Raw genomic sequence first — 12,692 nt, 5'->3', positions numbered from 1 at the left:
GTTGGTGTTATTTTTGTTTTAGTGCTTGAGCACAATGAAAGACATAGACAAGAATAACATCTTTGAACTGTGTAATAAAGATGCAACAATTACATTTAGAAGTGGATACAAAATACAAGACTCAATAACTCCCTAACCAAACACAAACCCCTGAAACCTCAGCAACCGAAAGAGAACCAATTTTGTTAACATAAAATTGATTTGGGGAAAACCTCTACCTAACCAGTAAGTAAGCAAATTATTGTGAAGTCAAAGGCTTTCATGGCCGGCATCCATAGTTTTTTGTGGGTTTTTCGGGCTATGTGGCCATGTTGTATAAGAGTTTATTCCTGACATTTCACCAGCAACTTAGCAAATTATTCATAGCCAATCAAGTGGAGAAGTGAGAATTTTCCTTTCTGGGAGAATATGTAACAAATATATGAGCCTTCATAGAAAATAGCCAAGAATTCTTAAAATTTAAGTGTAAAGAAATCATGCCTTTGTGCTCTTCTGTGGGTGCAAATTATTGTGAAGTCTGACTGAAAATTCCCAGATTTTGTTCCTGATTTTTCTGATTTTATACTGTGTTAAAATAAACTGATCTGGGGAGCTGATATAAGATCTTTCAAATTATGCAGAAAATATTCTGGGATAAACAACAATGTATGGAGCTCCAAAATAAAATAAGAAAGAATAGGAACAAAATCTGGGACAGTCTGGATGTGCCTCCAGTCTTCATATTAGTTGTGCTAGCCAGGATGCACATAATGGGACAGCATAATGCTTAGGACACCTGTGCTATTTCTTATTTCCCTGAGTCCCATGGCATCTCCGGGGTCTTGGTGCCTGTCCTCCTGAAGTACGGGACCCCAAACCAACTCCTCTCTATCATCCACCCTTTCACACATGGCCATGAAAGCAACTTGCTCTGACCCTAAGGAAGACTCCCCTTGGCCCTGCAGCATCACCAAATTTGATCTGGCGTGGCTCAAAGAAAGCCCTCCAATAGGAGAGCTCACACATGTATACAAAGAGGGGACTGTTTAAGAACCAAAGCTGCAACAAGCTTGCAGTCTGTCTTCAAGGATGGTTGTTATTCCTGAGTAAATTTGTTTCAATAGAGGCTGCTAATTGGCTACATGTGCCGATGTTAATCCCTTTATAGGTTTTAAACTATCTCTACTTTCTAGAGCAAAATATGTAAGCACTGCATATGCATATATTCCTACATATAGGAATGCACATATTTCCATACCTCCCATTAAAGATATAGATATGCCCATGAGGAAGATTTCAGAAGGTTCACAACATGAAAGCAGGATCCTCCAGGGTACATTTCTCCCTGAATATAGTATCACTCCTGCCATGAACAAAAATCTTAATTTATTTTAAACAGATTTGAAACATTTTCTTCTTCTCTGGGAAAGCTTATGAGAGGTTTTGGGCATGTCTATGGGTTGTTTTGTTTTTCACATCTTGGGACCTTTTATGAAAATCTCGTTTATATAAGAATATTGAAGTTTGGGGGGAAAGCAAAAACACTGCACTTTGCACAAGAATGGGTACGAAAACACAGAACAAAAAGCAGAAAAGGAAATATGGCCTTTCCACTTTTGCTGAAGGGCAAAAAAAAAAAAGCAATTTTTCCTCTTTTCTCCTCAGGGCTGAGAAAAATCACAATTATAGTTCTTTAAAATCCTTAGTCATGAATGAAATTATCCCTTCTTCACATACTGTTTCTTTCTCTTATTCCAAGGGTCTGTGTGTGTGTGTAAATTCAAGTTACCTGTATAAGGAACTAATACTCAGAGGTAAGTTTGCCAGTTCCTACCTACAAAACCTGGTATTTATTGGTAGTTGACCAACCAGGAATGCCCCATCTGACCCTGCTAAAGTTCCAAGAGTGGATAAGGTGCGTTTAGGGCATTTGGGGCACCAGGGGCATTTACTGGAAATGAATCCAAGGCTCTCAGTGCTATTCCTCTTGGTGAGACCAGCCCTATTATTATGCAGGGCCAAGCACTAGTAACATGGCACTAACACTTGTCTTGGAACAGTGAGCAATATGTTACTTTTTAAAAAGTCACAACTAACACAAATGTGGTGCTTTTTTAAAATAACGTCATAAGCTCAAATGCAGCCATAATTGAGGTATTCATTAGGGTGATGTTCATGATGAATACTCTAGCTCTTAAAAGGTGCACAAGGAATCCTAGTTCTGGAAAATTACAAAAGAATACTTTAACTTTGTCTCCCACCATCACCACCTCCAGCCTTGCCAAGTACATTCAAAGGTTTGCTTAATCCAGTGAGAGGAACAAAAGACTCTGTTTGTACCTGCTTTCCACACCATTAAATTATGCTGTGAATCAATAAGAGACAAATGACTTTGGTGGCCGGTGGTTAGCTGATGAAATTCTTCTTTTATTACCGTTACAATCTATGTGCCTCAGTGCAAGGAGAAGTGAGAATGATTTAATTTGCTCCTGGCCAATCATTACTTAAATATGTAAACCCTGTTTGCCAAATGTACTTTAGACAATGCACCAAGTTGAATAGAGGAGAACTTCCACTCGACACAGAGGGATTTATGGCCCCTGTTCAAAACCCATAAAAGTAAGCACTGCTCAAAGGTTTCAAAAATTACAATAGCATTTAAGAACTTCAGGCAGTAGCTAAAGATAGGGCTTACAGTAACAGATGGACTGACAGCCATTCTTTTAAAAACTATACATCATTGTAAATGATGCAGGAAAACAGCAAACGCTGCATTAAGTAAAGGCAAGAGCAGCCTAAAGACTGTGTTCTGACCTCTGGTATGCTGACATTGTAACTCGACTGCCTTCAGAGAAATTGTTTCTGAAGTATACCACCTTACGCAGTGCCAATTCAATCACACACCTCTATGTACCTTTTCTATGAACTGCTGATTGCTCACTAATGGTACCTTTGAAAGATTTATTGGAATCTAGTTGAATTTGGCATGAAGGAAATTTTTGTCATTACCACCATCATCTGCATTTATATCACCTTTTCATCCCAGGAACTCCAAGTAGAATACATAGGTTACCCAAGCAGTCTAGTACAAAAATGAGATCCAAACCTCCTAAGCTTCAGCAAGGCAGCCACACCATGCACAATGAGGAAGGTGGATGGATCCTGAGGTGCAGACACTTTGTTGCACTGCGTCATGTGGATGTCCAACTGTATATTTAAAAAGGAAGAGAGGAAAGGAGAGACAAGACTGGGACCTCTTTCCAGTTCCTGCTGCTACTTGTTATGGTTGGAGGGTGTGCAGAGTGAACAGAGTAGTATAGAAGATGGATCACCTACATGGAGGGGTGAAAGGAGGGAAATGTGAATTGTAGCCACAAACAAACCTGGGTTGCAAAGAAGGAGTAGGTAGATGTGGTCCAGCTTGCTAGAATCCCTTTATACCTAGCAAAAGGATCTTAACTACACTACTAAAAGTTCCAGCTACAGCCCCATGGTACTAATGTGCCTAAAATGTGCATGTGCCAATTTAGAATTGCTAGAATCAATGTATTTACAAATGTAAGTGAAAATATCTATTAAAATAGAAAGTGCTCCTGAGGAGGTGTGGAATGGTTGTCTCTCACCGCTCTACAGTTACATCCTCCTTCACTCTACACAGATTTGGAACTTTACCACGTGAGGCTAGAAAAGTGGGATTTTAACAGGATAAAAGTGTCTTTGACCAGCACGTATCACATGGCATCATGTCCATCCTGCTCCTGCCTTGCCTTGCCTTTGTTACTGTAGTACACTATTTCATTGATAGGCAAAACTATCAATAGGCTCTCACTCCCACTGCTGTTCTATTACTACTTTCATGTTATAGGTGCATTCCATTGCAGTTCTGCTTCTCAGGCGGTCATATGGTGTGAGTGATCATGATTCTGCTCATCTCCCCATTTCTCCCTCACAGGGATCACAGCTGCCAACAGCTTCCCAAAGCCAACTGCTGTGTGCACATTCACACAGCAGCCAAGTTTAGGAAGTTGTTGGCTGTTCGAACACTATGAGGGGAAGGGTTTGCCAAGGTGGAAAACAGATCATGCAACTATGGATTGACAAAGTGCTATTGTGAGGGAAGGGTGAAAAGAAATTTTGCCAAACTGGTATACTTTGATTCTTAAACTAGTGTGATTGTGACAGGACAGTAGGCTGGTGTGACAAAGTCCTTGAATCCATGTTTGTGTTTCACCCTCAGTTTAAAGCTTCAGGAATCCCTAAGCAATTAAGCACCAACCACATTCAATACAAGTAAACTACAACCACATCATATATATTCTGTTCATCCTTACACCACAAAAACTCCTCATTTTTCCTTCCTGCAGCAACACCTCGTAAAATCTTATCCCCACCAGCTGTTATTGCTGTTGCTGAACCTCTCCTCTACCATCTCCTTGTTAGGGATGGACAATCCTTGTCTTTGCCTACCCATAACTTAACTTGTGTCAAGATGTCAGAGATTATCACATTCTATTTAAAGTGATTTATCCCCAATGGGATTCAGTCACATTTAATTTTAAAACCAGGTGTTATTGCATGAAGCTGCAGAACCTGAAGCTTTTCAAAAATGGCAAGCTCCTGTTTTTGAAAAGCCACTGGATAAGCATGGCTGCATACGGGTTGCACTCGCCTGGCTGCAGCTGCATGCGATAACACCCATTTTAAAAATTAAACATGGCTGTATTCCATCAGGGATAAGTCACTTTAAATACAATGTGATAATCCCTGTCATCAGTATTTAACGAAGGAGCTTGTATTCAATACTACGGTGAAGATCTAGGAGTTATTCAATTGGTGAAAATAATCCAGGGTGAATCTGGGTTGAATCTCTGTTGTTCACATTCATCCTGAATGCACCTGATTGATTTTTATTTTATTTTTTGTGGAGGATTAAAAAAACACCATTTAACCCAAAATAATCAGTACCAAGTGTTTTTCTGAGTTTTGTTTAAAGATTCACATCATCAGCAGTGTGAACAACCAATACGAATAGACCCTGGATTAAACCCTGAATGCCCTGCTGCATCTTTCCTCTCATGTGAAGGGAGAGGGGGACTCTCCTTCTCTCATTCCCCCCCTCCCACTATCTCTTGGCAGCCAGCAGCTCCAAGGAGAACATGGAGATGTTGCTGACACCACCACCACTTCAAGATGCCCAGCTGAGGATGGTATTTCACAGGGGTTGCTAGCACCCTTGGGTGGGAAATGCAGGGCTGGCAAGCATGTGGAAGCAACAGAGAGATATAGAGATGCAGTTCCACTTAAAAAATATTGTCAACAACAAACCTGGAATGAGTGAGATTATCTCCATTATTATGCTAAAAAAACAGACAACTGACTTACCCCCTAGAATCAAAGCTGTTGCTGATTTAGCATCAGAGTTAAAATTATCTAAGGTTATTAAGATTGAGTCGCTCTTAATAGACATGCTCCATGATCAGAATAATGTTGTACAATGTCACAAACAGTTCTTGTTCATAATTTACCCACACTTTGTCTCCACCTTTTGAGCCCAAATCCAGATAGAGAGGATGCAATGCCCTGCCATCAAGGAAGATACCCACCTTGTCCTGATTCTCTATCAAAACTTTCCTGTATTGCTACAGGAATCTTCCTGTGAACTGCCCTGTACCTCTTTATTATTTACATCATTAGATGGATGGGTTCAATAGTGAAAGAGATAGCCCTCGTCTCAAACTTTTAACTTTCATAATACTATGTAGCCTATGCATGATATCAACCCTTGAAAATATTATTGGACAGACTGTAGGAAGCTCAGGGTTGAGAAACATTAGCTAGCAATATCATTTGACAGATTCCTTCGCAGGACCTCAACTCAGACACTAGGTAGATGATCTAACTACAGCCTAAGAAGGACTCCATGGGATTTGGTTCTGTATAAAAGATTTTTGAATTCAGCTACTGCTGGTCTGAATGGTGGACTGCAACTCTGGAGACAACTCAGCCATGAAACCCACTGGGTGACCTTGGGCAAGTCACATGCTCACAGCCTTAGGGAAAAGCAATGATAGATCTCCTATGAACAAATTGTGCCATGAAAACCCAAAAATAGGTACACCTTAAGGTCAACATAAGTCAGAAACAACTTGAAGGCAAACAACAACAACAACAATTCAAGGGAAGAACACATGCATTCAGAAGTCCTAAATTTGATCATTGGCATCTTTGCCCAGGTAAGGCTGCAAGAAATATCAGTCTGCAAGCTAGAAAGCTACTGCCAATCAGTGTAGACAATGCTCAGCCAGATGGATCAATAGCCCGCCTCATTATGTGGCAACTTGAACAATTGGTGTCTCTTCCCTTAATGTAGCAAATTGTAGCTGAGGATTCTGAGACTAATGTTCACTATACAATCTTGTATGTAACACAATCTCCAACTTTTCTCCTTCCTTCCTTCCTTCCTTCCTTCCTTCCTTCCTTCCTTCCTTCCTCTCTCCCTCTACCTCTTTGATACTTTGAGCTGGAATAAGTTCATAATTTGTGTGTGCTGACATCTGCTATAGAGGTTGCTTCTCTCCCACATGCACACCATCTACTCTAAGTAATTTTTTTTGTACATGTGCCAGGCTGTATTTTGTTGACCAAATCACGTTGTCACCAGAAATGCATGCACTCTTTTGATGAAATGCATTTAATTGACAGAATGGTTTAAAGCACATGAGTTTCAGCCGAGTAAACGATATTAGCTGGATTAGGCAGAGAATTTCATCAGAACTTGCTTCTATAGGAAATGAGCTTCATTGATCATTTTTGTCAAAGTGAAGGGAAGCCATTTTATCAAGCAGAGACATTTATTTAATAAACAAGACTTCAGAGTGCTGCAGTCATTCCAAGCTGGTATATTCCGGCCTATAAAGAAACCTGTTAAAAATGATATTAATATATCAGACTGATCATACAACCAAGTTAGTACTGAGGTAGAAATGTCAGCTTCTTATACTTTGTAGAGAACATAATATCAGAGTGGCTAGGGGCAGATATAGAGAGGAATAAGGTTCAGTAGTTATCAGAGGGATGGGAAAGAATACAGGGGAGAGGAAAGTTATGTCAAAAAACTTGGGCCACTAGAGAATGGAAGCTATTAAAGGTGAGGGGTAGGGTGTTTATTTGTTTCTTTTGTAGAATGAGGGAAAGTATGTAGTGTGAATGTGACTTTATACATATATTCTTTATTGTTTCATAGTTATTCTAGGTTGTCTTCATATTTGTTAAACTTACTCTAAGCATGTTAATTCTGTTATTTGCCAATCTGTGAAGCAGTTACAGATTTGTAAGCTAGAGTTCTGTATTTATAAATGTTCAGTAGTCATATTTACAGTTGTGGCACCAATACCCACAATCAGAAATGCCCCATCCTCCCGCTTACCTGCTTGTTACTGAATAAAGTGCTCAGCTGGTTTTTATGTGATAGTACACAGTTTCCCCCTCTATAGTAAATATGTTGATATTTTGATAATTTATTATCACTTTAAATTACTGTATTTTTTATGGTATAGAAGATCTGGTTTTGGACATTAATCTTGAAATTGCACTATGGGGAGGACATTTTAGCAATTCACTACACAGGGAATATGTCATACTGGACAAGTCCAACCTCATCATGAAAGGACATAGTTGACAACACTAACCAAAACTGGTAAAGACAGTCCTGGCTACTGCCACCAGAGAGATGTTTTGTTGGGAAGTACCTAAAATAGTTGATAGATTATGTCCAAAATTTTATTCGTTCTTGTTTTTGGTCCCATTAAATAACACACCAAAACAAAAACCCTGCCAGTGGAATTATGTAACACATTCCCTATACAGAATACCAATGTAGTGTAAATTGTGTGGATTAGTGGTGAATGCACATCTCAGTGGGCCACTCCAATGTGTAATACACAAATGCAACATATAGAAGCAATGCATATTAATTCACTGCTTTGTGTACTATAATGCATTACTGCATGTGCAATGGTCTCACATGTCATGTACAACTCCACTTACGCTGACATCAGCTGGATAAACCATTGTGCATGATTTAGAAAAATCATTTCGTATTTATAACACAGTACACTCCTGCATACATCGCTAACTGGATGCTGGTCCATGTTTGAAAATCTATGATCATGTTGTTTCCTACAGCAAGATAGACAGCCATGTTAAATTTATATTACAGATGAACCAGTCCTTGAAATGCACACAGCTGCTCGCTTGCATGTTGTTAACAATAACCTTGGGAGCCAGAATAAGCCTTCAGGCATCACAAGTACATGTGCCATAGCCAAGGCTACATTTCTTAACATTTAGAAAAGGATTTACACTAACTGCCATCACCAAAGGCAGAAGATATATATTTCTCTGAAGTTTTGTTTTTCTGCTGAAAAGCTAACCATCCCAAGAAATGCATTGGGAGTTATATCGTAACAATTAGTTACTCTAGGTAACATGAATATTTGCAGTGCTCTTGATCTGTTAGACTTGGCTCACAATAAGGGCATAGTGCAACCAGCATATACTAAAAGCATCAGATCCTGTCTTGGAAGTTAAGCAGGGTCAGCCCTGGTTAGTATTTGGATGGCAAACCATCAACAAATACCAGGTGCTGTGGGCTATATTTCAGAGGAAGGAACTGGCAAAACCAGCTCTGAATATTTCTTGCCTGAGAAAACTTTATGACATTCAAAGAGTCACTATAAGTCAACAGACAACTTGAAGGCACATAAGCACACATGCAGCCAAAATACATGGATGAATAATCTCACTGGATCCAGTATTGTGGATACAAAACAGACTTTCAACACTTACAGGAGGTAGTTGTGAGCCCCTTGGCCTGCCATGTGGGACACTTTTAAAAGACCCGTGTACAACTCTATCATTTTTGCCTAACCTTTATCTGATACAAAGGAGCAATGTGATGCAGCTTGTAGTTTCTCCATTGCAGATCACAAGGTTCCTGCTATCCAGTGCCTCTACTGCTGTTGCCTGCTGCTACTGGAAAATTCACAACAAACCCACTGGACTACATTCTGTCAGGGCAGGAGAGCTTTGAACTGGATTTGAATTCATACTGGGCAAAATGTCTTCAAGGCACCTCAAGTATATTCTCCCAGTTGCTCCTCTTCTTCTTTGCTGTGTTTAGGTAGGAGAGGCATGATGGGGAAGAAGTTGTAGGAAAGTGTTTAATTGGAAAGATTATTTAAGGTGGGGTATGGCCCTCTAGATGGTGTTGGACTCTACATTCCATCAGCCCCACCCAGCAAAGCTAATGGCTAGAGATGATGAGAGTTCGTGTCTGACATGATCAAGGGGAGCCACATGTTCCTTAGTCCCTGATCAATGGGTCTGAAGCTGACTGACCCTCAGGATGTCACATGCGATTTGTCTAGCTCTGTTTAATCCCACAGCAGGAGATGGCTGCAGGGCTCATTTAATGTCATCTGTACAACTTCTTTTTGCAACGCTGCAAACAAAATGTCTGTACGAAGCAAAAATATTGACGACAAGCATATACTTCCGGAATGGCTAGAATATGCACTTAACCAACAAATAATATTTACACTTTTAGATAGCAAATAAAAGGAACTATAAAAGTCTGTTATAAACAATCAATATACCAGAGGCAATTACAAAGAACACGGCCAATTAGAAAACAGAGTGCTCCCACAGTAGATAAATCAATGGAACAGAGCAGAAAGCAAGGCATGATTCAAAGTGCAGAGACAAGAAAGGAAAATGCAGAGGCTTTTCATTGGCATTTTTGCTTCAAGTCAGGTTCAAATTATGAGATAATAGCACTCTGGTGGGCCTAAAACACACATCCAATTTTTCTTTACCTTTCCTCTAGTCCCAGTTCCTTAGGGGCAGGATTGATGATAGGCGACTGAGCTGGCCCCAATACAGTAAAGCACCTCTGTTAGGGAGGGATAAACATATGTGCTAGTTGATTGTTTGTGTAAGAATTTGCCAAAATTTGCAACTTTCATCATGTATGGGATGAAAAGAACTTGAGGTTTCAAGTATTAAATATGGGAGAAATAAAACAGCCACATTCACTCATCCAGTCCCACAGATTTGACTGCTAAACTCTTGAATCTCAATTGTTAAACTGCTAAGCTCTTGAATCTGTGAGAATCTCTGGAGTCAATAAAGTTCAAAAGTACTTGTAAATCTAAACAAGAATGTAAGAATAAGACTACAAAAACACAGACAAATCAAGGGAGGAAGTTGTGTCACACACTCAGTGCAGTGATTTCCAAACTTGTGTCCCCAGATGTGGTTGCATTTCAATTTCCAGAAGTCCCAGACAACATGACAAGTAGTCCTGGTAGTTGAACAAAATCTGGAGACATGAGCTTGAGGACCATTGCTGACTGAAGGATATAGGTGTGATGAAGGGATGAGGATGGGACATAAAGGGATGAAGATAGAACAGAAAAATCTTTCGCTGCCATTAGCTGAGAGCTGCTCAGATCTTAGTGAAGGGTGGGACAGATAGCTGAACTATCCTGAACCTAAGAAAGGAGAAGGCAAAAGGCCAAAGGAAATTCAGGAAGGAGGCTTGGAAAGGGGACCAATTAGAAAGAATCAGGGATGAAAAAAGGGCCAAAGGAAGGTCTTGAGAGAGGGAAAAAACAGTAGAAGAGAGAAGCAATAGAAGAGGTAGAAAATAAGGACAAGGAGAAGTGGTCCAGCATTAAGGATATTCACATACTGATTTAAAACAACTAGCAAAATCTGTACTTGCAGGCTTCTAGTAATATTTAATAATGTAGAGTGAGTGCAGCTAAATGCAATTTGAAATTAACCATATTCATGAAAATGATGTATAAATTATGTTAATTACATTCAGCTAAATTCCCTCTGCAGGTCACCCCTGAGACATCGAGTGTGGCCTAAACATGTAATAGGTTTTGCCATATAATGATGTTGTGTATAATGTAGCACCACATAACAATTATGCATGATGTTCATTAGGTATAAAATACAGCCGTAATATGCCAAGCTGATTGAGTTTTCATCATCAAAACGCATCATGAAGGATAAACTTTCATAAACTGTAATGAAGCTAATTAATTTTCATCTGTTGTGCTTTCTTTGTAGAATATTCCCAGTGCATATTCTCCAAACTATTACTTACTGGTTTGCTTGTTTTCAGCAGCCTTATCTTCTTTTTCACTGTAAAACAGTGAATACTTGCATAGTTTGTTCATTGTCCACCGCACTAAATGTTTCATGAGTTTTATTAATATAGGAGGAGTGAACAAGCTTTGTTCCAACTAGAAATAAATGGAACCTTGGATGTTGGTGAGGGTGAAATTGCTCTAATGGAAATAAGCAATAGAGTTCTTTCAGAGCATTCATTGTGCTGGTGCACTATAAAATGAAAACCACATTGACCCACAAGAAAGCCGGTTAGTTTAGTTTAGTCCCAGGGTAATTGCAAGTAATGAACTGGAGGGTTTGCACAAAAGGCTCAGAGACTGTCTGGAGAGAATTAATACACACATTGCCACCCAGTTTACTTGTATCTGCCAAGCACACTGTTAGGATGTTCTCTAGAGCTTGAAATAAAACACTTAATCATCTGCAGTATAGAGGCAGGCAGGATATAGTGACATGTGCATAATATGGAAGATGAAGCTGAGCATCGTTATTTTTCTTTTAAGATGGACTGTTGGGACACTTTAGAATTCATATTGACTTTGGGATTACTCCATCCACTGCATTAGAAACCATGCAGGGAAATGAAGAAACTGATTAATTGATGTGTAGATGTACTGGAGATATCCATTGTGACAACTGATGACAAATGAAAGGCACAATGAAGACCAACAGATGTAACCTAGAAGGGCAACGTGATGAATGAGTGTCTTGATTTTTGATATCTCTTAAGAAAACAGAGAGAAACTAGTTACACCTCTATACTGTGTGTGTGTGTGTGTGTGCAGGCACAACAGCAAGTAAATGAGAAAGCTGATTAATTTAATTAGCTTTCATCAGTGTCTTTGGAGATTATTTAGTAACGAGGAAGAAAAGATCTTCCCAAATCTTTCAGTGTTAATTACCTATGATTTGCATTCAGAGACAGATATTTTACATGCGTGTAAATTACTAGGAATGTTGTTTAAAAACATTGATATCCACAATCACTCTCAGAGATCTCACACTCCTTAAGATAGCATTTTTTAAAAAAAAAACTTTCACAGCTGCAGTGCATAATACAATCTCTAACTACAAGATTTGTGATCCTTCACACCTGTTCTAATCAAGATATTATTGATTAAATTTTGTCTTATTATTATGAAGAAAATGGCAAAAGTTTACTACTTTAAAATTTTTGTTTTAATTACAAACGAGACTACATGTGAAAGGGATGTGGGAGTCCAAGTAGACCACATGAGTAAACAGTGCGATGCGGCAGCTAACAGGGCCAATGCGAATTTAGGCTGCATCAATAGAAGTATAGTGTCTAGATCAAGGGAAGTCATAGTGCCACTCTATTCTGCTCTGGTCAGGCCCCACCTGGAATATTGTGTCCAGTTCTGGGCATCACAATTTAAAAAGGATGTGGAGAAACTGGAGCGTGTCCAAAGGAGGGCGACTAAAATGGTGAAGGGTCTGGACACCATGCTTTATGAGGAATGCCTTAGGGAGCTGGGGATGTTTAGCCT

This window comes from Sceloporus undulatus, chromosome 1 (assembly GCF_019175285.1).
Source record: "Sceloporus undulatus isolate JIND9_A2432 ecotype Alabama chromosome 1, SceUnd_v1.1, whole genome shotgun sequence".
Classification (NCBI taxonomy): domain Eukaryota; kingdom Metazoa; phylum Chordata; class Lepidosauria; order Squamata; family Phrynosomatidae; genus Sceloporus; species Sceloporus undulatus.
The sequence above is the reverse complement of the archived record's forward strand: the minus strand, read 5'-3'. Positions refer to the sequence as shown.